Source organism: Armigeres subalbatus, unplaced genomic scaffold, assembly GCF_024139115.2.
Source record: "Armigeres subalbatus isolate Guangzhou_Male unplaced genomic scaffold, GZ_Asu_2 Contig111, whole genome shotgun sequence".
NCBI classification, from domain to species: Eukaryota; Metazoa; Arthropoda; class Insecta; order Diptera; family Culicidae; genus Armigeres; species Armigeres subalbatus.
The window spans coordinates 389,543-413,057 of NW_026941858.1; the positions used below are offsets into that span (position 1 = coordinate 389,543).

At 40.8% G+C, this 23,515-nt stretch overlaps 1 pseudogene; it reads left to right on the forward strand.

The window, feature by feature from the left end:
• LOC134202246 (ubiquitin fusion degradation protein 1 homolog) overlaps window positions 1-23,515 on the forward strand; it is a 29,217-nt pseudogene that overhangs the window by 5,237 nt on the left and 465 nt on the right.

The following is a 23,515-nucleotide window of genomic DNA, read 5'->3' on the forward strand; positions in this document are numbered from 1 at the left end:
TCACGTAGTTACATAGTTGAGAGACTATTTTACACAGTAACAATTTTTTTCATTAATACATTCACTAGATACAAACGTTTTTTCATGATACTTTTGCTTACATGCATATATATGAATAGTAGAAATAACTTTTTAATGTACAAAAACATAAGCTAAAAAATATTTTCGCATTTTTTATGGGCCATACCGTGACCTGCCCTAATTCCGCGCATCGCCTAATACCGTGGTTTTCATAAAAAATCAGAAACTGGCTATCATAGACATCATATTATTTGGTGAAATGTTCAAACATAATATGTTTAGATTCTGATTTTTTATGAAAACCACGGTATTAGGCAATGCGCGGAATTAGGGCAGGTCACGGTACTGTCAACAAAGTGAAAAACGGATGATTGCTAACGATCGCTTCCAGATCATTGGTATCTTCGATTACAGATCCTGGCAAAGTTCCGAAGGAATTCCTGAGAGAAATTCCAAAGCAATTCTTAGAATTCCTTTTTTGAAGGAATTTCTCAATTCATTTTATTTCAGAGCTTTTTCCGAAGGACAGGCCTGGTAGCGGGTCACTTTTTAGTGACTTGGTCACTTTTTTCGGGTCGGTCACTAAAAAGTCTCTTTTTTCGAACTCAAGTCACTAAAGTCACTTTTTTCTCGGAAAAAGTCACTATTTTTCACTATTTTGAAACATTTGACTATAGATAGTGGAATATATAGATGAGCGAAGATAAATCCTCTGTCTCCAAACGAACTGTTGAACGTGTCTCCAAACGAGCATGACGTCACGATTTCAATGAAAATGTTAAGGGCTGTGACGTCATATGCGCGTGTGCATGGTAAAAAAAACCGACTCAGCTATGCTTTCGCTCATCTATAGATTCTACTATCTATACTTTTGACTATGTGCCGTGAGCATCGTCGTGAAATGAGAAAAATGTTGAAAACAATGAAACTTTATCCGTCGAAAGATGCTTTATTCAAGACGGACTGACCATGACCACTTAGTACTTTTTGACCCGAACGCTGTTCGGAACTTCTTCGTGACTCCAGATTCGCTGTGAATCTTGGTGTTGTCATTAGATTTTCAACAGCGATTAATTGAAGAGGGTTTGTGTTTATGATTGGGTATATAGTAATGAAAGCAGGATGGATACAACGGATTGAGGATCTAAATATATTCACAAAGCCAATAGCTGACTCGGCTGAGTTTTAAAAACCTTTTTTAAAAACTGTTAAACTCTATACTTTATTAATTGATAAAATATAGACTTTAAGGGCCAATTTCTTCACCTCCACTTAACTCTTAAGCGGTGCTTACCCATACGATTAAACTGGGTTTAAGCACTAAGCGGAGGTGAAGAAATCGGCCCTAACAGTTTTAAATAGAATTTTAGATACATTTTTACTGTTGTTTCGGAGAAATCATTAGTGAGCGAGGGCTTGCTTTAATACTCATTAGTTCATACTCAAAACAAACAAGCTTTTCAGCTTTTATTTTTATAACAATCACATTATTATATCACTTTTATTTATATAAATAATAAAAAGAAATATTAATTTTTAAATCAAAATGGAGAAATTTGCCGCTCTGATTGATTGATACTTGCTGAGATTTCTGTCGAAGTAGCTGAAAATCACATATTTTTTTCGGGATATCAGTACTTAACTTCTTGGGTTTACGGCTGCGCGGATTTTTGCCGAGCTGCAGAAATAAAAAAATAGTGTGTAAGGGATCCCCATAGAAAGATTAATGTTTCCGTAAGGAGCAAAATGAATGGTCTCTCGTAATCTGCTCAGATAAATATTTAAGAATTTTTCAAAATATATTCTGATTTAAACATTTGAAACTGCATAAACTTTGGATATTCCATCGAGGAAAATCGGTAATTTATTGGTTGGTAGTTCGAACTTCTTGTTTAGGCTTAGGCTAGTCGTGAAAAATTCTTTAGGTTTTGAAATAATTCTTGGGTTTCAGATTTATAAACTATGTGAGTCGAATTGAATCTAAGTGTAAAAATTAATGATATAAATTTCTGTCATAAAAAGTGCTATTTTTGAACACAAGCAAAGATTTTCTGCATAAGTCCGAATGGAAAATAAACATTATTGCACATTATTCTGTATGACTTGCCTCAAAGTTGTGCCTTTCCAGAGGTGAAGCGGGTGCAAAATTAAAAAAAAAATAGTAAAAAAAATCAAATAAAACTAACTTATCAAATTTTACTTGTCAATTTCCTTTTCATCGGATTTGTTGAATAATGTTTTGGCAATTCATATATATATTTTTTTTTGAATTTATTGCCCATTCAAATTGAAATTTTCGACCAAAAGATATTAGAGGGAGACCTATTTTTTGAAAATTATTTGTTTCAGTCTGATTAACCTTAAATAAAAGTCCATTTCTGTCACTGTAAATTAAATTAAAAGTCACTATTTGGTCACTTTTTCTGCAGATTAAAGTCACTATTTGGTCCTTTTTTTCGCAAGTGTTGGTGACTAAAGTCACTATTTTGAGCAGCATTGATCGCTACCAGCCCTGCCGAAGGAAAATCTGAAGGAATTTCAGATGGAATTCCTGAAGAAATTGTTGTCTGAATTACTGAAGCAATTTCTGATTGAACTTGCAAAGGAATTCCTGGAGGTATTCCCTAAAGAATTGTTGTGACTAAGGCTTTCAATATATTTTTTTGAAATCGTTTGTCGCAATATTTTGAATTGATTATTTTTATGCAAGAACCCGGCCAACCATTCGTCAAACTTCTTCAAAGTTATTTATCTAAAATTAAATAATTTTGCTGGTATTTCTTTACACTACATTATTCACAAAAATGATACAAATATTAATGAATCGTTATCATAGTTCATATAAAGTATGATATCAACGCAATGATATACTTTGACAAAGTATTTGAAAGATTACCATCGCTACATCTTTACCATCAAATTAATCGCACTAACGATATAAATATTCATGAAACGTTATCAGATTTCTGATAAAGTACGATCTCAACGTTATGATATATTTAGACAACGAATTTTACTGTCGAACATCGCTGCACCTTTATCACGTTTTAGTTCATCGATTCATATCGTTGGATACCTGGGGCAGCAGGGACTATGTCCAAGGGCTTGACGATCCCTCCCCAGGCCATCTGCGAGTTGTGGCGCCTGCCTAGGATGTGGTGGGGTTTGACAGTGGGCCCTGTTAAACCTCTATAAAAAGCTGCATGTATCCGCAAGTAGGCTCCGCCAAAGCGACCGTGTGCCGCTCAAAGCGCACAAGCCCAAGTCCTGGTGTTAGGTGGGACGCTAAACAGCCCTGACACGACGGCCCTCCGACGAGACAGGAGGTTTGCGCAGGCCCAATAAGCCGCCTTTAAAAACAACTATTACGAACGACATAGAAGATAATACGACTCGATACAATCGGAAACGACCTAGGCGACGAATAAAGGATCACGATTGGAAGCTTGGAACATGGAACTGCAAGTCGCTAGGCTTCGCAGGTTGCGATAGGATAATCTACGATGAATTACATCCCCGCAACTTCGATGTCGTAGCGCTGCAGGAAATCTGCTGGACAGGACAGAAAGTGTGGAAAAGCGGGCATCGAGCGGCTACCTTCTACCAAAGCTGTGGCACCACCAACGAGCTGGGAACCGGCTTCATAGTGCTGGGAAAGATGCGCCAACGCGTGATTGGGTGGCAGCCAATCAACGCAAGGATGTGCAAGCTGAGGATTAAAGGCCGTTTCTTCAACTATAGCATCATCAACGTGCACTGCCCACACGAAGGGAGATCCGACGACGAGAAAGAAGCGTTCTATGCGCAGCTGGAGCAGACATACATACGATGGATGCCCACTGCGGGACGTCAAAATCGTCATCGGTGACATGAACGCTCAGGTAGGAAGGGAGGAAATGTATAGACCGGTCATCGGACCGGATAGTCTGCATACCGTATCGAACGACAACGGCCAACGATGCATAAACTTTGCAGCCTCCCGCGGAATGGTAGTCCGAAGCACTTTCTTCCCCCGTAAGAATATCCACAAGGCCACATGGAAATCACCTAATCAAGTAACGGAAAACCAAATCGACCACGTTCTAATCGATGGTAAATTCTTCTCCGACATCACGAACGTACGCACTTACCGCAGTGCGAATATTGAATCCGACCACTACCTCGTGGCAGTATGTCTGCGCTCAAAACTCTCGACGGTGATCAACACGCGTCGGAGTCGTCCGCCGCGGCTTAACATTGGGCGGCTACAAGACGGTAGACTAGCCCAAGACTACGCGCAGCAGCTGGAAGTGGCACTCCCAACGGAAGAGCAGCTAGGCGCAGCATCTCTTGAAGATGGCTGGAGAGATATTCGATCCGCCATTGGAAGCACCGCAACCGCTGCACTAGGCACGGTGGCTCCGGATCAGAGAAACGACTGGTATGACGGCGAATGTGAGCAGTTAGTTGAGGAGAAGAATGCAGCATGGGCGAGATTGCTGCAACACCGCACGAGGTCGAACGAGGCACGATACAAACGGGCGCGGAACAGACAAAACTCGATTTTCCGGAGGAAAAAGCGCCAGCAGGAAGATCGAGACCGTGAAGAGACGGAGGAACTGTACCGCGCTAATAACGCACGAAAGTTCTATGAGAAGTTGAACCGTTCACGTAAGGGCCACGTGCCACAGCCCGATATGTGTAAGGACATAAACGGGAACCTTCTTACGAACGAGCGTGAGGTGATCCAAAGGTGGCGGCAGCACTACGAAGAGCACCTGAATGGCGATATGGCAGACAACGGTGGCGGTATGGTAATGAACCTAGGAGCACGCGCGCAGGACATGCGACTTCCGGCTCCGAATCTCCAGGAAATCCAGGAGGAGATCGGCCGGCTGAAAACAACAAAGCCCCTGGAGTTGACCAACTACCAGGAGAGCTGTTTAAACACGGTGGTGAAGCACTGGCTAGAGCGCTGCACTGGGTGATTACCAAGGTTTGGGAGGATGAGGTTCTGCCGCAGGAGTGGATGGAAGGTGTCGTGTGTCCCATCTACAAAAGGGCGATAAGCTGGATTGTAGCAACTACCGCGCAATCACATTGCTGAACGCCGCCTACAAGGTACTCTCCCAAATTTTATGCCGTCGACTAACACCAATTGCAAGAGAGTTCGTGGGGCAGTACCAGGCGGGATTTATGGGTGAACGCTCTACCACAGACCAGGTGTTCGCCATACGTCAGGTATTGCAGAAATGCCGCGAATACAACGTGCCCACACATCATCTATTTATCGACTTCAAAGCCGCATATGATACAATCGATCGGGACCAGCTATGGCAGCTAATGCACGAAAACGGATTTCCGGATAAACTGATACGGTTGATCAAGGCGACGATGGATCGGGTGATGTGCGTAGTTCGAGTTTCAGGGGCATTCTCGAGTCCCTTCGAAATCCGTAGAGGGTTACGGCAAGGTGATGGTCTTTCGTGTCTGCTATTCAACATCGCTTTGGAGGGAGTAATACGAAGGGCAGGGATTGACACGAGTGGTACGATTTTCACGAAGTCCGTCCAGTTATTTGGTTTCGCCGACGACATTGATATCATGGCACGTAACTTTGAGAGGATGGAGGAAGCCTACATCAGACTGAAAAGCGAAGCTAAGCGGATTGGACTAGTCATCAACACGTCGAAGACGAAGTACATGATAGGAAGAGGCTCAAGAGAGGTCAATGTGAGCCACCCACCACGAGTTTCTATCGGTGGTGACGAAATCGAGGTGGTTGAAGAATTCGTGTACTTGGGCTCACTGGTGACCGCCGATAACGATACCAGCAGAGAAATTCGGAGACGCATAGTGGCTGGAAATCGTACGTACTTTGGACTCCGCAAGACGCTCCGATCGAATAGAGTTCGCCGCCGTACCAAACTGACTATTTACAAAACGCTTATAAGACCGGTAGTTCTCTACGGACACGAGACCTGGACGATGCTCGTGGAGGACCAACGCGCACTGGGAGTTTTCGAAAGGAAAGTGTTGCGTACCATCTATGGTGGGGTGCAGATGGCGGACGGTACGTGGAGGAGGCGAATGAACCACGAGTTGCATCAGCTGTTGGGAGAACCATCCATCGTTCACACCGCGAAAATCGGAAGACTGCGGTGGGCCGGGCACGTAGCCAGAATGTCGGACAGTAATCCGGTGAAAATGGTTCTCGACAACGATCCGACGGGAACAAGAAGGCGAGGTGCACAGCGGGCAAGGTGGATCGATCAGGTGGAGGACGACTTGCGGACCCTCCGCAGACTGCGTGGTTGGCGAAGTGCAGCCATGAACCGAGCTGAATGGAGAAGTCTTTTATGTGCAGCACAGGCCACTCCGGCCTTAGTCTGATGATAAATCGTTGGATACCAAAACACCGATGGATATTTTGCTGTTTGTTTACATACATCTGTTTGTTTGTATACATCTAAAAAATTATGATTTAGATATTTTGTAAAAATGAACGGATGTTGAATGAAACGACATTCGGATTTCAATTCTAAAAGTCGTAATATAGTTCCAATTAACGAACCAATTAACAGCATTAACAGCAGTCATTTTATGTACACGTAAAAAAATAACCTTATATGTTATGGCAAAAAACCATTCGAAAATACTTATACTCTTCATTATGCCTGCTAATGAATGATCCCATATCAAAAAGCTAATAACATTCATAAGTTAATGAAAAGTATAAGTTTTGGAGTGTATGTGCCTGAAGCAATATATAAGTTTGTTCTTATACATATCATTAAGCGCCTGCTTTGACAAAAAAGTATTAGAAATCTTAATAATAATTAACATTAAATTTTTTTACGTGTACGCATTGAAGTAAGATGAATGTGAGAATGGTGTTAAATGGGAAATAATCCCCCTATATGCAAGTAATATGCGAATGAAAATTTCAAGTCTTAGCATGTTGATGCAACTTAGTTGCTTACAATCATCACTTCATTGTGGGCTAGTGGTTAAGTTCTCTGGGCAAATTTATAACATCATCACTTCTTCAGGTTCGATTCCCGATTAAGCAAATAAATAAACAAAAAATGTGAAAGCAAACCTCTGAAGAACATATTTTTTGTTTTTGTTGGAAATTTGGACAGGTCCATAAAGTAGAACTGTAAAAAATATATCTTTTTGGTGGTATCAATTGTTATCGATATTTTTTTTTTGTGTCTTTATTAAAGAGACTTTCAGCCCGAGGCTGGCTCGTCTCCGGATATCGATATTTTGGCAAAGATCGATAAAAATTTTCCGTGTTTTGACTTTTGAGTAATTTAAAATTCTTCATGAAATGGCATCGATCGCTATCGACGGTTGATATGAAAACCTTTAACGATCTACACGTAAAAAAAAATTAATGTTAATTATTATTAAGATTTTCAATACTTTTTTGTCAAAGCAGGCGCTTAATGATATGTATAAGAAAAAACTTATACATCGCATTTGTGACATACATTTCAAAACTTATACTTTTCATTAACTTATGAATGTCATTAGCTTTTTGATATGGGATCATTCATTAGCAGGCATAATGAAGAGTATAGAGTAGAGTGGGGCAAGAGTGCGCGTGGGGTAAGAGTACGTTTTCGATTTTTTGAAGTAATAAAAAAAGATAAACTAGCAGCACTACATCAGTTTGACAAGTATTCTGACCAACTATTATCATGTGTAATTGTGAACGATTTTAATAAACAACAAGGGAGAAATGGAGTTAGATAACTTTTAGGTCATTTTTCTAAAAATAATTGCATTTCCGCAACTAGTATTTCATTACCATATATACGTTCAATCAGGTGAACATTATACCATTTCGATAACCTCTTGTATAGAGTACTTTATTGTACAGAAAACCAATCCGGTTGGTTTTCCAAGAAGACAAAACCATTACTTAAATAATGTTTGGGACTGTGGGGTAAAAGTACGCAGGAACCGGTGGGGCAAGAGTACGCATATGAATCTTCAAGTTATGATGTCAAACCCGTATCTCCGGACGAAATAAGACTTCTTCCAAAGCGTAAAGGTCCACAACTAAGAAAAAAGGGACAGAATTTGAAATTATCACAAGTTTTTAGGATAAGTTGAAATAATTTGGTGTTAAAAAGGACTTAGCGACCAAAGCACTGAAGCGAAATAATGAAATTGTATTAGGACTTGTTGTACACCTAAACATAGTACGAAAACACAATTTCATCTAAATGATAATTTCATTTAATCAAAAGAAACATTCAGAAATTACGCAACGTTTAGCTGGGAGGGGTTGTGAGATGTGTGACGATCCATATAATTTTTAGAGGATTCATACAAATAGTGTAAGATAGGGGGGGAGGGGTGATGAAATAGCCAAATTTTACGTTACGTGATTGGTGGACTTTCTTTAAGGAAAATGCCTTTGTATACGCCACGCGAAACCTGATATTTATTTTTACCTCTGTAGTTTTTTGTATATATAAAAAACAATGGTTTTTCGTATGAAAGTGCACATTTTAGGACCCTCCCCTTTAAGAGTTACGTAATCTTTGAACATTCCTAATATATGCTCATTAAACATCAATTAAATGTTATTAACTCTTATTTGTGTTAATATATACTTAAAGCACATGATTGGATAAATGCGTACTCTTACCCCCCCCGATGCGCACTTTTACCCCACCGGTGGGGTAAGAGTGCGTTTTTCACTTGTCTTGCAATAAGGGTTCTACTAAAACGAATCTCAATAATTTCAATATTTTTTCCACTGGGTAACATAAAGGAAGAGTACATGAATCATCGACACTGATTTGATATGCAGAAGCTTGCTTCATAAGGGCCACATGATCGATTGAAAACTAAGTGCGTACTCTTGCCCCACTCTACTCTAAGTATTTTCGAATGTTTTTTTGCCATAACATATAAGGTTATTTTTTTACGTATATATGAAGAATTTTGAAGAAAATTGAAGAAATGGTTGGTCGGGAATCTATAAATGACACGTTTGTTCTCCCTGGCAATTAATGTAAAACCCCTTGTGGAGAATACGATGATATGTTGTGCAGATGTAAAAACATATTTGAAACATTTACATATCTTGTACCACGGTATACAAAACGAGGTAGGCTCGTTAGAAAAATGACACTTCGAATGTGACGCATATTTTATCGCCACATGTTGGAGTACAAAAGTAAGCATGCTGCGACCGTAGAGCATCGTCTCGGTCCAGCTTGTGCGAAGATAGCAGTGACGTCACATGTTTACATTCAAACTGAATGTTTACATACGTGATGAGCCTGCCTTGTTTTTTGTATGCCGTGATCTTGTACAGTGTCCTTCCATGAACACGTTCTTACGTGTTTAGTAGGTAGCACAATTGTTCATAAAGAAACAAATCTCGGGTACTTATTCAAAAGGACGTATGAGATTTTGTAAACAAAAAATCAAACGTCGATTTGTCCAATCTGATGGCACTCCCATGTTGTGATTAGCCGAGAGAACAAAAAATCAGTTTTATGAACATTGTTATGACGTACGGACGCAAAAAAATATGTTGCAAAACGACCACAACCAAACTTATCAAGAATTCGCTCTCGGGCACGACATTGCGCAGTAGAAGTTCCCTAATGAATTGTGAGTATATTGAACGACATGTGAAATATTTAGAATTCAATGAAATGAAATTCAAACTTATGCATTTGTCGATTGGTTTACAAAAGAACATGGCAACGAATATCCAGAGCGAAAGGACTCTGAAACTTAAAATTACTGGAGCAAGAGGTCTCCAAAACAAACAAATTAACCTGAGGACTCTTTACTTTGCAATATATGATTGCTGGAGCGAAATGTCTACGACTTAAAAAGCCAGAGTGAGAGGTCTCTGAGGAATAAATTCGGAGCGAGAGGTCTCCAGAACTGAGAAATAACTTTGCGCGAGCTACGCAATTTCTAAATTATCCTAGAAAAAACAACTGAGACAGAGAGAGATGTGCGACAAACGTATTTGCGAGGTTTTTAGAATGGATTGAATTTTAAGAATGAAAATTTCTATTATTTAATAATTGATTAGCTTTTGATGTCTTCTCACTTACGCAACAGATTCTTGACACATCTGTTTTAAGGCTCAAGACTCCACCATAATGTTTTGAAAATTAATGACTGTATCTCTTGTTTGTAATAGTGATGCAATTGGTACGGAAAAGTGCAGCAGCGAGAAATAAATGTTGTTTACATCTGGGGTGGGGTTTATGCCGCCGACTAACACCAATTGCAAGAGAGTTCGTGGGACGGTACCAGGCGGGATTTATGGGTGAACGCTCTACCACAGACCTGGTGTTCGCCGTACGTCAGGTGTTACAGAAATGCCGCGAATACAACGTGCCCACACATCATCTATTTATCGACTTCAAAGCCGCATATGATAAAATCTATCGGGACCAGCTATGGCAGCACGAAAACGGATTTCCGGATAAACTGATGCGGTTGATCGAGGTGACGATGGATCGGGTGATGTGCGTAGTTCGAGTTTCAGGGGCATTCTTGAGTCCCTTCGAAACGGAGGATCACAGTATGCGATGATTGAGGACGGACGTAAAAATCTCACGTTCCGTCAAATATTTTATCTTTATCAATCAAAAGTGATTTTTTTAAAAGTTTTCGCGAATTGCTGATCCACATGAGATAAGGTGATAGATATAGAATATTTCATGAGAACATTTACCGTTAGATCGACGGTAATTACGTGCTGTAAAAATATGGCAGAGCGCTTGCTTTTGAACATCAAGAATCAATGACCCCTCCAGAAGTGAGCTCGCAGGACAAATGCCAGACACAGCAGTAGCGGGAACAATGACAATAGAACCAGCTCTATTCCACCAGAAACTATAAAGCATGCAGCAGAAATACAGAAATTATTTTCAACGGAGGACTCGGTGTTCGTGTTAGCAGCAGTGGTACAGTATCCTGTAGCCGTTCCAATCCACCCACCACCCTTGCCAGGTTTATCGGGGGCTGAAAACGAAAACGTCGCAGCAATTGCAAATAATTCACATAAGTATCATTTTATTTTTATTCATGTTCTCTATTTTTTCGTTGTCGTATATGTGTGTGTGTGTGTTTACTCCCTTCTCTAATTTAATCCTAGACCGTTATCGAGAATCGAACTTGCCGTATTCGTATTGACGCCTTTGCTTGCAAGCCCAACCGTAGAACATACAGTAGTGCTAATATAGATTGTGACGGTCTGTTTTACTATGATTTACTTATGCATGTTAATGACACTGTTTAATAGCCATTTTACCAAAATCAAAGCGTCTTTTATCATACAGTTTATTTCTGCTAGGATCATACCAAACAAAGCTCAAAATCATAATATTCTCCCATAGTTTGGAAAAATTGAGATTAGACACATCAAAGTGGATCAAAGTGGTGCATAACGTTTCTCGTACTATATTGGGAACATAAGTTTTACCCAATAAATTTTGAAGATTGTCACGCAGCTGAAATGAATAGGTTGGTCACGATGACGAAAATTCACAACGTTATTCGTAATTCGTTTTTAAATCTTTGCATCGTTTAACTTGAAGTTACAGATATTGACCTGAATAATAAAAAGCCCACTTGCCGTTTTTTCATACAAAATGGTCAACTTTGGATATCTAGATCTCGATTGCGTGTGAGCCGATTTTGCTGAAAATTTGACCAGAGCTCAGATATAACTTGAATTTTACCACACCTGGGTCTCGACCATGTTGATTCATAGGGTAAGGAATTATTGCGGTAATACCAAAACGATTTTTTTGACAAAAAATTGATTTTATAATATCTTGTAAACTACAACTCTTAGTGTACAAGTATATTCCGCAAACTTTTTTGTATTGCCAAAATACGCGTTTTTGGTAAACAAGTCATCAGATTACAACCTATAGAATTCAAGATATTTAAAAAATAATTTTTTGTCAACAATTTATTTTGGTATTACCGCTACTTGATTCCATAATGCTACTTGATTACATGTAAACAATGTAAATGTTTCCAAGAAGATTATGTATATAAATGCGAGCAATCAGAATTCAATTAATTTCAATTGGGATCGCATAAGGGGAAGGGAAAATCAATATATTTTATATTCTTTCTCGTTTCAGAGAGCGAACAATGGCGCTTAAACCTAGGCTAATTATAATTAGCTTAATAGCTTCGCCCCATCCCAGGACAATTAATAATGGAGTGACAAAAATTTCTTAGCATGGTCACTCCCAACGTCTGTTTAAACGCATTATATCATTTGCTTATGATGATATTCCTAAACTATATTCCCTACCAACCATCCAACTCCTTGACATCTATGAGGGCGTCGGTGAGTCGCTGGCCTCTCGTTAAGTAGATGTCATATCATCATTTCCTTCCCTTCCTTAGTAACAGAGAAGATGGGCGTGGCCGGCAATGGTAGCTTTCATGCTTTATCCAATTGGGTTGCGATTAAATCCAAAATAGTAATCCATAAGCAGTTGGGGTAGAAAAGTTAAATAACCTACATGACAGCTATCAATATGCAATCTACGAAATACTCCGTTACAACGCAACGCAACGCAACGCAACGCAACGCATTCTTGAGTCCCTTCGAAACGCGTAGAGGGTTACGGCAAGGTGATGGTCTTTCGTGTCTGCTATTCAACATCGCTTTGGAGGGAGTAATACGAAGGGCAGGGATTGACACGAGTGGTACGATTTTCACGAAGTCCGTCCAGTTATTTGGTTTCGCCGACGACATTGATATCATGGCACGTAACTTTGAGAGGATGGAGGAAGCCTACATCAGACTGAAAAGCGAAGCTAAGCGGATTGGACTAGTCATCAACACGTCGAAGACGAAGTACATGATAGGAAGAGGCTCAAGAGAGGTCAATGTGAGCCACCCACCACGAGTTTCTATCGGTGGTGACGAAATCGAGGTGGTTGAAGAATTCGTGTACTTGGGCTCACTGGTGACCGCCGATAACGATACCAGCAGAGAAATTCGGAGACGCATAGTGGCTGGAAATCGTACGTACTTTGGACTCCGCAAGACGCTTCGATCGAATAGAGTTCGCCGCCGTACCAAACTGACTATCTACAAAACGCTTATAAGACCGGTAGTTCTCTACGGACACGAGACCTGGACGATGCTCGTGGAGGACCAACGCGCACTGGGAGTCTTCGAAAGGAAAGTGTTGCGTACCATCTATGGTGGGTTGCAGATGGCGGACGGTACGTGGAGGAGGCGAATGAACCACGAGTTGCATCAGCTGTTGGGAGAACCATCCATCGTTCACACCGCGAAAATCGGAAGACTGCGGTGGGCCGGGCACGTAGCCAGAATGTCGGACAGTAATCCGGTAAAAATGGTTCTCGACAACGATCCGACGGGAACAAGAAGGCGAGGTGCACAGCGGGCAAGGTGGATCGATCAGGTGGAGGACGATTTGCGGACCCTCCGCAGACTGCGTGGTTGGCGAAGTGCAGCCATGAACCGAGCTGAATGGAAAAGACTTTTATGTGCAGCACAGGCCACTCCGGCCTTAGTCTGATAATAAATAAAAAATTGAATTGAATTTTGATTGGATTTGGTTTAGATAGGGATTGGATTTGAATTAGTATTGGATTGGATTACAAGGAATATATAATCGAAATAATCGGGAATGGATTCCGATTAGATTTGGATTGTATGCGTGTTGGATTTGCATTGCTTTTGGAATAGACTATTTTTTTTGGGATTTGAAAAAAATATTGATCAAATTTAAAGAGGGAAGTTACAGAAGAGACTGGTTAAATTAACTTTATTTAAAATTATTTATATTTGCAGATGATGCACAATCTGCTTCTGGATGAAGGCGACATAGTTCAGATCGAGAGCGTGTCTCTCCCGGTGGCCGTCTATTCCAAGTTTCAGCCGCAGAGTGTCGAATTCCTGGACATCACCAACCCAAAAGCAGTGCTAGAGAATTGTCTGCGGAATTTTGCCTGCCTTACGACCGGTGACATCATTGTACTTCCGTTCGTTACGTATTGCTTTGAATATTGAGGTAAAATAGTTAAAAGATATTTTCGTTTTCTGTTTGACATTTCTAACAAAACACTGAAAGACGTTTTATAGATAAAACTAAATACGTATTTGTCGACTCAGAATGGGATTATGCAGTAACCGTTAATAGAAAAATTTGTATAACATTAAGATTTGAAAACAGCTTTATGATTTTGTTCAGCGCAGCCAAAATTTTTGATAATATCACTCATGCGAGACAGTATGGTTTAAGTCTAAATTTCTTTCGAAATTCGCGAATTCCGTTAAGTTTCGTTAAAGCTAATTTTTCTAGCGAAATTTTGTGATTTTACAAACGAAACGAAATGAAGAAATCGAATTTCGCCAGCTCAAATTCACGAAATTCGCGAATTTCGTTTCGAACCACCTGAAACGAAATTTTCGAAATACCGCATATGCTTAATGTAAACACCAGCAACAAACTAATAGGATTGGTTCAAAACATAATTTTGCTCAGTCAATTATGATTTATAATTTGAGTGTCATCCGATGGTTTGGGCTGGTTTGAAGGGCTTACCATGCACAACGTTTTTGTATGACAGTTGATATGGCGAGTTAAATTTGACATTATTCTGATTGTTGCACTCCGTCATCGGGCGCTGGCGAGGGAGATCATATGAATGGATGAATGAACTCCATAGACAATCCATATTGAATGGTCGTTCCAATAGTTGGAGTCGATTTTAATCGAGGTTGCGAACTTTGCATGATAATTAGAAGGCATCAGAAACGTGAAATTCAACAAAATATCAGAATTTTCTGTGATATCTACGCACAGGGCAATCTTCATAAAAAGTGTGACATGGGGTGGGTGGTATAAAATCTATTTTGCGTTGATAATCAATGGATCTTTCTGTGGTGCGGTTTCTTCTGAAGTCTCTGGAATGTTGCTTTCAGCTGTGGTTCTCTTTTCGCCAGCGTTTGGAGGAGGCCTGTAGCCAGTAATAAAGTTTAGCTTCCATACTAGTTTTCATACAAATCTTGAACCGGCTTCGCTCAATCATTTTTTCTCGGTTTTTGGAGGATACTGCAGAGCTGGGTCGTTTTTGAACCACCCTACTTTGTTTTTTTTATAATACGACACCAATACTACTACAGTATATGACAGTTTTATTGTACAATACTTTCAAAGCTTGTTTTGGTACTCAACCCATCTTCACCTTAACAATGTTTTGTAAAATCATGGAGCTTGAGACGTCAAACGACCAGTTTTGACTTACTTCTGTAAATGAACATTTCCGTGTAACAATAGATTCCCTCAGTTCCTCGAGAAAAGAGTGCTTAAACTCCTTCGAATATTCCCACGAACTTTTACAAATTTTAAGAACTTCAGATATTTCCTCGAATTCCTTTCAAAATTCACATGAAGTTTATCTTAAGTCACCTCCACACACGCTCAGGAATTCTTTGGGAGATTCTTCCAGAAACTCCTTTGATAATTCAATTGCGAGTTTCACCTGAAAATCTTCCACGTATTCCCTCAAAGTTCTTCCTGTTTATGATTCTTTCTAATTCAATTCTTGGAATTTTCTCTCGAAAAATAATTTTGAAATTCTCGCAGAACTCCTCACCTATTCTATAAGAAAATCGTTCAGGATCTGCCCAGAAAACACGTATTTTAAGACAAAGATCAGAATCTCTGTGTGTATTCGAAGGAATTCACGAAAGATTTTCCGACGTATTATTCCGGAGTATTTTTGAAGTACTTCCTGAGCAAACTTGCAAGGAATTTCTAGTGAGGATTTTTTTATAAATTCACGGAGGTTTTCTGGTGGATTTCTCGTTAAACTTACAGGATTATTTTTCGAAAGAATTCCTAAAGTGTATTTGAAAATAACGAGGATATTCTAAAATAAGAAGTACTGTCCGATCATAAAAATCTACTCCTACGCGTATTTTTTATCGCAACAAAAACTGAGCGCCAGATGGTCGCTTAAGAAAAACATACCTTCAGCAAAAAGCTACTTTGATAATTCGACCACCACGTGGTGGTTTTAGATGAATGCTTTGATAGCTCGTGCTTTTGTACTGCGGATAAATTTTCAGATCTGTCTGACTTGAAAATGATCACGAAAGTTGTCATTTTGTTGCAAGGCACAATAGATGATAATTGAGAAATGAGAGTTTAAAAAAATGTATTTCCGACAGGAAATCCAATCACGATAATGACAACGATTTACAATAGAGCTGAAACTAATTTTACAGTTTTGAGAAACTTCATTTCTTTGTGGTGTGTTCCGGAATTCCAGATTCTACGAAATAAAATAAAATTAAGCGTCATGACGCAAGCAAATTATTGACAAACAAACAAAATATATCAGAGCAAGCAGACGTTGGGTATGTTCAGTATTTTCGTTAATTTTATCGACGCCGGTGCGTGACAACGAGTTTCAAATGAAATTCCAAGTGTGGTCAGTTTAAATATGAAGTGTCTCGTCGATAAACAACACACTGAAGATGTCCACAAGTAGTGGACGAAATACGTATTTGTGTAGACGTAAAAAGAAAATAGTGGAAGTAAAGGAAGATATTTTTTCAACCGTGTAACATTTTCCCTAAGACGCTCATAATTATTAATGAAGTGTCTCGTAAATATTTCGGGAGTATTGAAGTGTCGGAATATAGTTTCCCTACGGAGGAATCACAAAATCCGGTGGTAAATTCAGTGGAAATACAACTCGAATCTCATGTCAGCAGTTATCCCGAACTATCGTCAAACTCCTTCTAATTTATCTATAAATAATGTAGTCGATACTGTACCGCTCATAAAAAAATCTACTCCTCATATTCTAATCGCAAAAGGAAATAGTGCCAGACGATCGCCTAAGAAAAATATACCGCCAGAAAAAGCTATTTTGATATTTTTGAAAATTCGTTGGATTGTGGCAATTAATGCTTTGATAGCACGTGATATTTGTACTGCGGATAATTTTTCACCTCTATGAGAGCCTTGAAAATGATCCGAAAGTTGCCATTTTATTGCAAGGTACTTCTTTGACTAAATTATACTTAAAATTATATAAATTTGAATGAATCGTTCTCGAAATTCGAATAAAATATGACATTATTGCAATGATATACTTTAACAAAGCATTTCCAAAATGAACACTGAAACATCTTTACCACTAAATTATTCACATCACTGAATATCAAAATATGGTATTTGGGCGTTTGTTTATTCTACGGAAGTTCATATTTTCGAGAAAAATGGATTGAATGGAACGACATTCAATTTTCAATTATATTTAGGGCAGCCTTGTCTTTACTATTTCGTTGAACGAACCATTTCGAGAAGTTGTCCGTTGAAATAAAAATTTTCTCGTTGTTTGTTTCCCACCAAAAATGATTGAATGATCACCCATTTATCAATTTTGTTTTTCTTTTTATATTTTCAATTCTAAAATTTTTCCAGTTTCTTTTCTTCATTTTCAATTTTCCAGTTATGCATAAAATTAAATTGTCAGCATCGAACCAAATTAGAATTCAGAAGTAGGGATTTCAGAACCGAAAACCTTTTCGATAGAAAAAGTCTACTAAACTCGTACCGATTATACAAATATTCATTCTTATGTTTTTTTTTAATCTGAGTTTTTTTTAATTCACGTCTTTGAATTTTTAACGGCTTGATGGTCATATGGCTATCCTTCTCTCATATGCAGGAGGTCGTGGGTTCAATCCAGGCCCGTTCCATTCTCTTACTTTGTATCTTTTCATATATTTCTCATATTCTAGCAATCCAGAACTGGAAATGCTTTCATACCATTTCTAACTTCTATTCCTGTAACTACAGATTAGTTCTCAGGTAACTGTTGGAATTCGAAATGAGCGAAAAAGTTTCGGCATCGAATTAGAATACTCATTTCATTTATTTAGTTAACATCTAAACAGATAACACTGAATCAACAATTTGACGCCACAATACACGGTTCGAGGCGCATCTCTCCATCCTCGATCGCCCCACGCTCAAAGTCGTTTTGCACCTGGTCTGCCCATCTCGCTCGCTGCGCTCCACGCCATCTCGTACCTGCCGGATCGGAAGCGAACACCATCTTTGCAGGGTTGCTGTCCGGCATTCTTGCAACGTTCCTGCCCATCGCACCCTTCCGGCTTTAGCTACCTTCTGGATACTGGGTTCGCCGTAGAGTTGGGCGAGCTCATGGTTCATTCTTCGCCGCCACACACCGTCTTCTTGCACACAGCCAAAGATGGTCCTAAGCACCGTCTCTCGAATACTCCGAGTGCTTGCAAGTCCTCCTCGAGCATTGTCCATGTTTCATGTCCGTAGAGGACAACCGGTCTTATGCGACTTGTACTGACACATTTTGTGCGGTGGCGAATCTTTTCGACGCAGTTTCTTCTGGAACCCGTAGTAGGCCCGACTTCCACAGATGATGCGCTTCGTTTCACGACTAACGTTTTGTCAGCCGTTAAGGATCCGAGGTAGACGAATTCCTCAACCACCTCGAAGGTATCCCCGTCTATCGAACACTGCTTCCCAGGCGGCCCTGTCGCACTCGGTTCGCCCACAAGCATGTCTGTCTTTGTCACATTCACCACCAGTCCAATTTTGTTGCTTCACGTTTCAGGCGGGTGTACAGTTCTGCCACCTTTGCAAATGTTCGGCCGACAATGTCCATGTCATCCGCGAAGCAAATAAATTGACTGGATCTGTTAAATCGTCCCGCTGTTACACGCTCTCCAGCCACCTTCTAGCGCAATGTTGACAACAGGCGAAAAGTCCATCACCTTGTCTTAGTCCCCGGCGCGATTCGAACGACCTGGAGTGTTCGCTCGAAATCTTCTACGATTTTGCACACCATCCACCGTTGCTGATCAGTCGTGGCTTCCAGGAAGCTGTTCTCTCCATAATTTTCCATGGCTCTACGCGGTCCATACTGTCGTATGCCGCCTTGAAATCAACGAACAGATGATGCGTTGGGACCTGGTATTCACGGCATTTTGAAGGATTTGCCGTACAGTAAAGATCTGGTCCGTTGTCGAGCGGCCGTCAACGAAGCCGGCTGATAACTTCCCACGAACTCGTTCAGTAATGGTGACAACGATGGAAGATGATCTGGGATATCACTTTGTAGACGGCATTAAGGATGGTGATCGCTCGAAAGTTCTCACACTCAGTTTGTCGCCTTTTATGTAGATGGGGCATATAACCCCTTCCTTCCACTCCTCCAGTAGCTGTTCGGTTTTCCAGATTCCGACTATCAGTTTGTGCGGGCAAGTGGCCCTTTCCGAGGCCATCTTGATGAGCTCAGCTCGATACCATCCTTACCAGCTGCTTTATTGGTCTTTAGCTGTTGAATGGCATCCTTAACTTCCCTCAAGGTGGGGGCTGGTTGGCTTCCATCGTCCGCTGAACTGACGTAGTCATCTCCTCCGCTGCCTTGACTTTCACTGCCTGTACTCTCAGCGCCATTCAGATGTTCCTCGGTGCTGCTTACCTTTCGATCATCACGTTCGTCCGTCAAATTTCCCATCCTTATCCGGCATTTCGGCTCGCGGCACGAGCCTTTGCGGGATGCGTTGAGCCTCTGATGAACTTGCGTGTATCTTGAGAACGCACAGCTGTTCCATCTCCTCGCACTCCGCTTCTTCAGGCGGCGTTTCTTCTCCTAAAACAGGCGTTTCTGCTGTCTCCGCTTCCGTCTATAACGTAACACGTTCTGCCGGGTACCTTGCTGCAGCCGACCGCCCGCTGCGTCCTTCTCCTCGAAATCTATCTGCCTCGTCGAACCAATCGTTCCGTCGACTTCGACCCATATACCGACGTTGTTCTCCGCTGCGTCGTTATGGCCTGCTGACTGTATTCCAGCAGTCCTCAGAGGGCCCCATCGAGCTCACCTCTTCCGGCAACGCTGCCTCGAGATGCTGCGCGTATGCAGTGGCGACATCAGGTTGCTTCAGTCGCACTAGGTCGTACCGCGCGGCGGTCGTCGGTACCGAACATTGTTGATGACGGATAGTTCTGGGCGCGGTTTAACCATCCCAGATAGTGGTCAGAGTCGATGTTAGCGCCACGTATGTCCTGCACGTCGATAATGTCGGAGATGTCCGTCCTCAATCAGAACGGATCGATTGTGATTCTGTCTGCAGTGGTGATCTCCGGGTTACCGATACGGGAGTTGTGTTGGAAGTAGGTGCTGCGAATGGCCATATTCTTGGAGGCAGCAAATCAATGAGTCGTGGGCCGTTTTCGTTCGTCAGCCGGTGAGCGCTGAACTTTCCAATAGTCGGTCTAAACGCCTCCCCTTGGCCAATCTTGGCGTTCAAATCTCCTATGATGATATGGGCTATGGACGTTGATTATGCTGAAGTTGAAGAACCGGCCTTTGATCCTCAACCTGCACATTCTTTCTTGATCGGCCACCCGATCACGCGCCTTGCATATCATACCTATGAATGCTGTTCCCAGCTCGTGTGTGTGCCGCAGCTCTGGTAGATGGTATGATTACCTATAAACGTTCGCACCTGATCCTTCCACAAACCTCCTGCAGCGCTACGATGCCGAATCCACGTCCTTGAGCACATCGGCGAGTATGCGTGTGCTCCGATGAAGTTGAGATTTGCAGTTCCACGAACGAGTTTCCAATCGCTAGTCCTTTTCGTCGCAGTGGTCTTCGCCGATGGTTCCGGTCCGTACTCTCTTGATTATTCGTTGCGTGAGTTTTTTTGGCTAGCTGCAGGGCCTGACACAAACCCCTAAATTTCCGGTGGACCATGGTGCACAGTTTCACTTAGAGTCCTCGCTGGCACTCGGACGATGATCAGCCGCCCTAACGGGAGAACAAACGCTGTTGTGAGGCGATCCTGACATGAGAACAGACGCTCAATAAGATTTCTAGACCAACATTGAAAGGGCGTAACAGCCAAAATTTATTCCTTCTGATTCTTTGTCTACGCATATAGTTATATGTTGGTCTAGATTTCCGAAATCGAAATCGACGCGCGTGGATGTTTTTTCATTTTTAGCTGTCTAATTTTTGTTGGTATTTTTCCAGTTCGGCTGGAAAAGGGCTTGAAAGAAATAAAGTTTAGTGTAAGGTATCAGGAAAGTGATAGTTTTAGTGTTTTACGTTCCAACAGTGATTCGCTAAAGTGATTTTTTACGCATAAAATTGCTAGATTTAAAGTGGAGTTCGCGCGGACCGATTTTATTGTGCTGTGCGGAAACCAATCAGTCGTGTTGTCGTGTTTCACGAACAGATGCCTAGTAACATTTTTGTTTTATGCTGGTTTATTACAGTCTTAGAGTAAATTATGGTCTCCAAGAGCGTTATAACTTAAATATTACTTGGGATAGTTCGCGAGGATAGTTTGTGCGGTTGAAATAAAACGAATAAATTAAAAAAGTGGAACCATCAGTGCAGGTGAGCGTAAGGATGGTTGGGAAAATAGTAAGCTTTATTGTAAAACTGCTTTGTAAAATGCTTTTATCCTAAATACACGCCAGAATCAAATAGATTAAATTTTGATTCAGGAATGTGAATACACTTCAGATATCATTATGATATGTGTGTAATCATGCGGGCTTATTAACGAATATAGCTTCGGAATGCATGCGTTCTTGAAATGGGCTATAGGAGTTGCAATAGAGTTATCACCTTCTAGCTCCCGGATCTAAGATTCTGGCAATTATAATAAAATGGTTGCACGAATATTCTATCCGTAATGCCACTGCCAGACAGTGGGAGTTAGATTGTAAACACACATAGCCAAAATGTATTATTTCCGGTTCTACGTCTACATACAAAGCAATATACATAGACAAAGAACTGGAAAGAATAAATTTTACTCTATTGTCCTTTCAAATATTGTTCTGGATTTTTCCTTGAAAACGTGCATCCTTTGAGCCTATTTTCGCGGTAGTGTTAAGTTCCTATTGTTGTGTTCACTCTTCGTAATATAGCAACAATGTGATTTATCTTCAGAAAATAGCACAACGATAGGCAACTGCTTATTATTGGTACTTTGTTATTATTGTGACAGAAACAAAAAATAGCATGACGTAATATTTACGAAACCAGAGTCAGAGCATCCTACTGCAATGTGAAAATTCAAACAGTTCATTTTAATAAAATGTTCTCATGACACTGACTAACTCCTCTATAATCCTAAACAATGTTGTTAAATGTCACTTGAAGTCATTTCTATAACTTTCCAGAACTTTTTAGTACTTGATATTAATTAAAGCGCTCAAAGCGTCTAAAATTTGTCGAACAAGACATTTCTGAAAATATGTAATCTGAGGTGTGGGAGGCAAAATATCATTCAAATGACATTATGTCAAATGACATTTTGCAGAATTTTTTCTCTAGACTTAGATGCTGTATTTGGAGAAATGTACGCTTTGACAAAAATAGAACTCTGTATACTAGATATGAGTGCATTAAAATCCATAAAGTGAATTTGATTCCAAAATAAATTTGAACATTTTTTCAAATGGTATCAGATGACATTTATAACACTAAATATGCTCTTCCGAAGAAGAAACGAAACCCATTAGCCTATAGCTTTAATTCGTGTACTCGGGCGACTTCCGATAACGATACAAGCAGAAGAAGTGGCTGGAAATCGTACGTATTTGACCTCCGCAAGACGCTCAGATCGAATAGAGTTCCCCCTACCAAACCAAATGACTATCTACAAACGCTTAGGACTCGGTCTCCTATACGGACACGAGACCGGATGATGCTCGGAGGACCAATGCGGTAGTCTTCGAGAAAAGTATGCAGCCATCTATGGGTGCAGATGGCAGACGTACGAGGCGAATGCGCACGATTGGGAAAACCACAGAAATCGGACGATTCGGAGGGCCGGGCATGTAGCCAGAATGTCGGACAGAATCCCGGTGAAAATGGTCTCACAACGAGCGACGGGCCAAGGCAGAGTGCACAGCGAGCATGATAGCGATCAGGAGGAAGGCATCTGTGGAACCTCCGCAAACTGCGTGGTTGGCGACGTACAGCCATGTCGAGCTGACTGGAAAGACTTTACGTATTGCACAGGTCCCGGCCTTAGTCTGAGAACTAAATAATAAACCGGTATAAGGGGCATCCTACTGTATTACTAATTAACTTATTGCTTTTAAGCAATTTATGTAAACTGTGTGCTATTTGGTCCAAAAGGTCGTTAATGCATTTCAGAGGCCGAGCTTTTGTGAAAAGTTATGAAAAATTAATTTCAAGTGCCTGGGCACCACTACTGGGACAGTACTATACCACTATCCCATTCACCACATAATAAAGGTTAGTCGCCCATTATGCTCGACATTAAAACCAGCATAAGTCCATTCAAGCAGTGGTTAAGTCCTTTCAAGCCTAAGTTCGTACTGCTGTGGTAGGTACGCCGCTTGTGCCGAAAGGTGAAGGCTACATTTGGGCGATTTGACCAGTGAAATGTATTTTCGAAAAA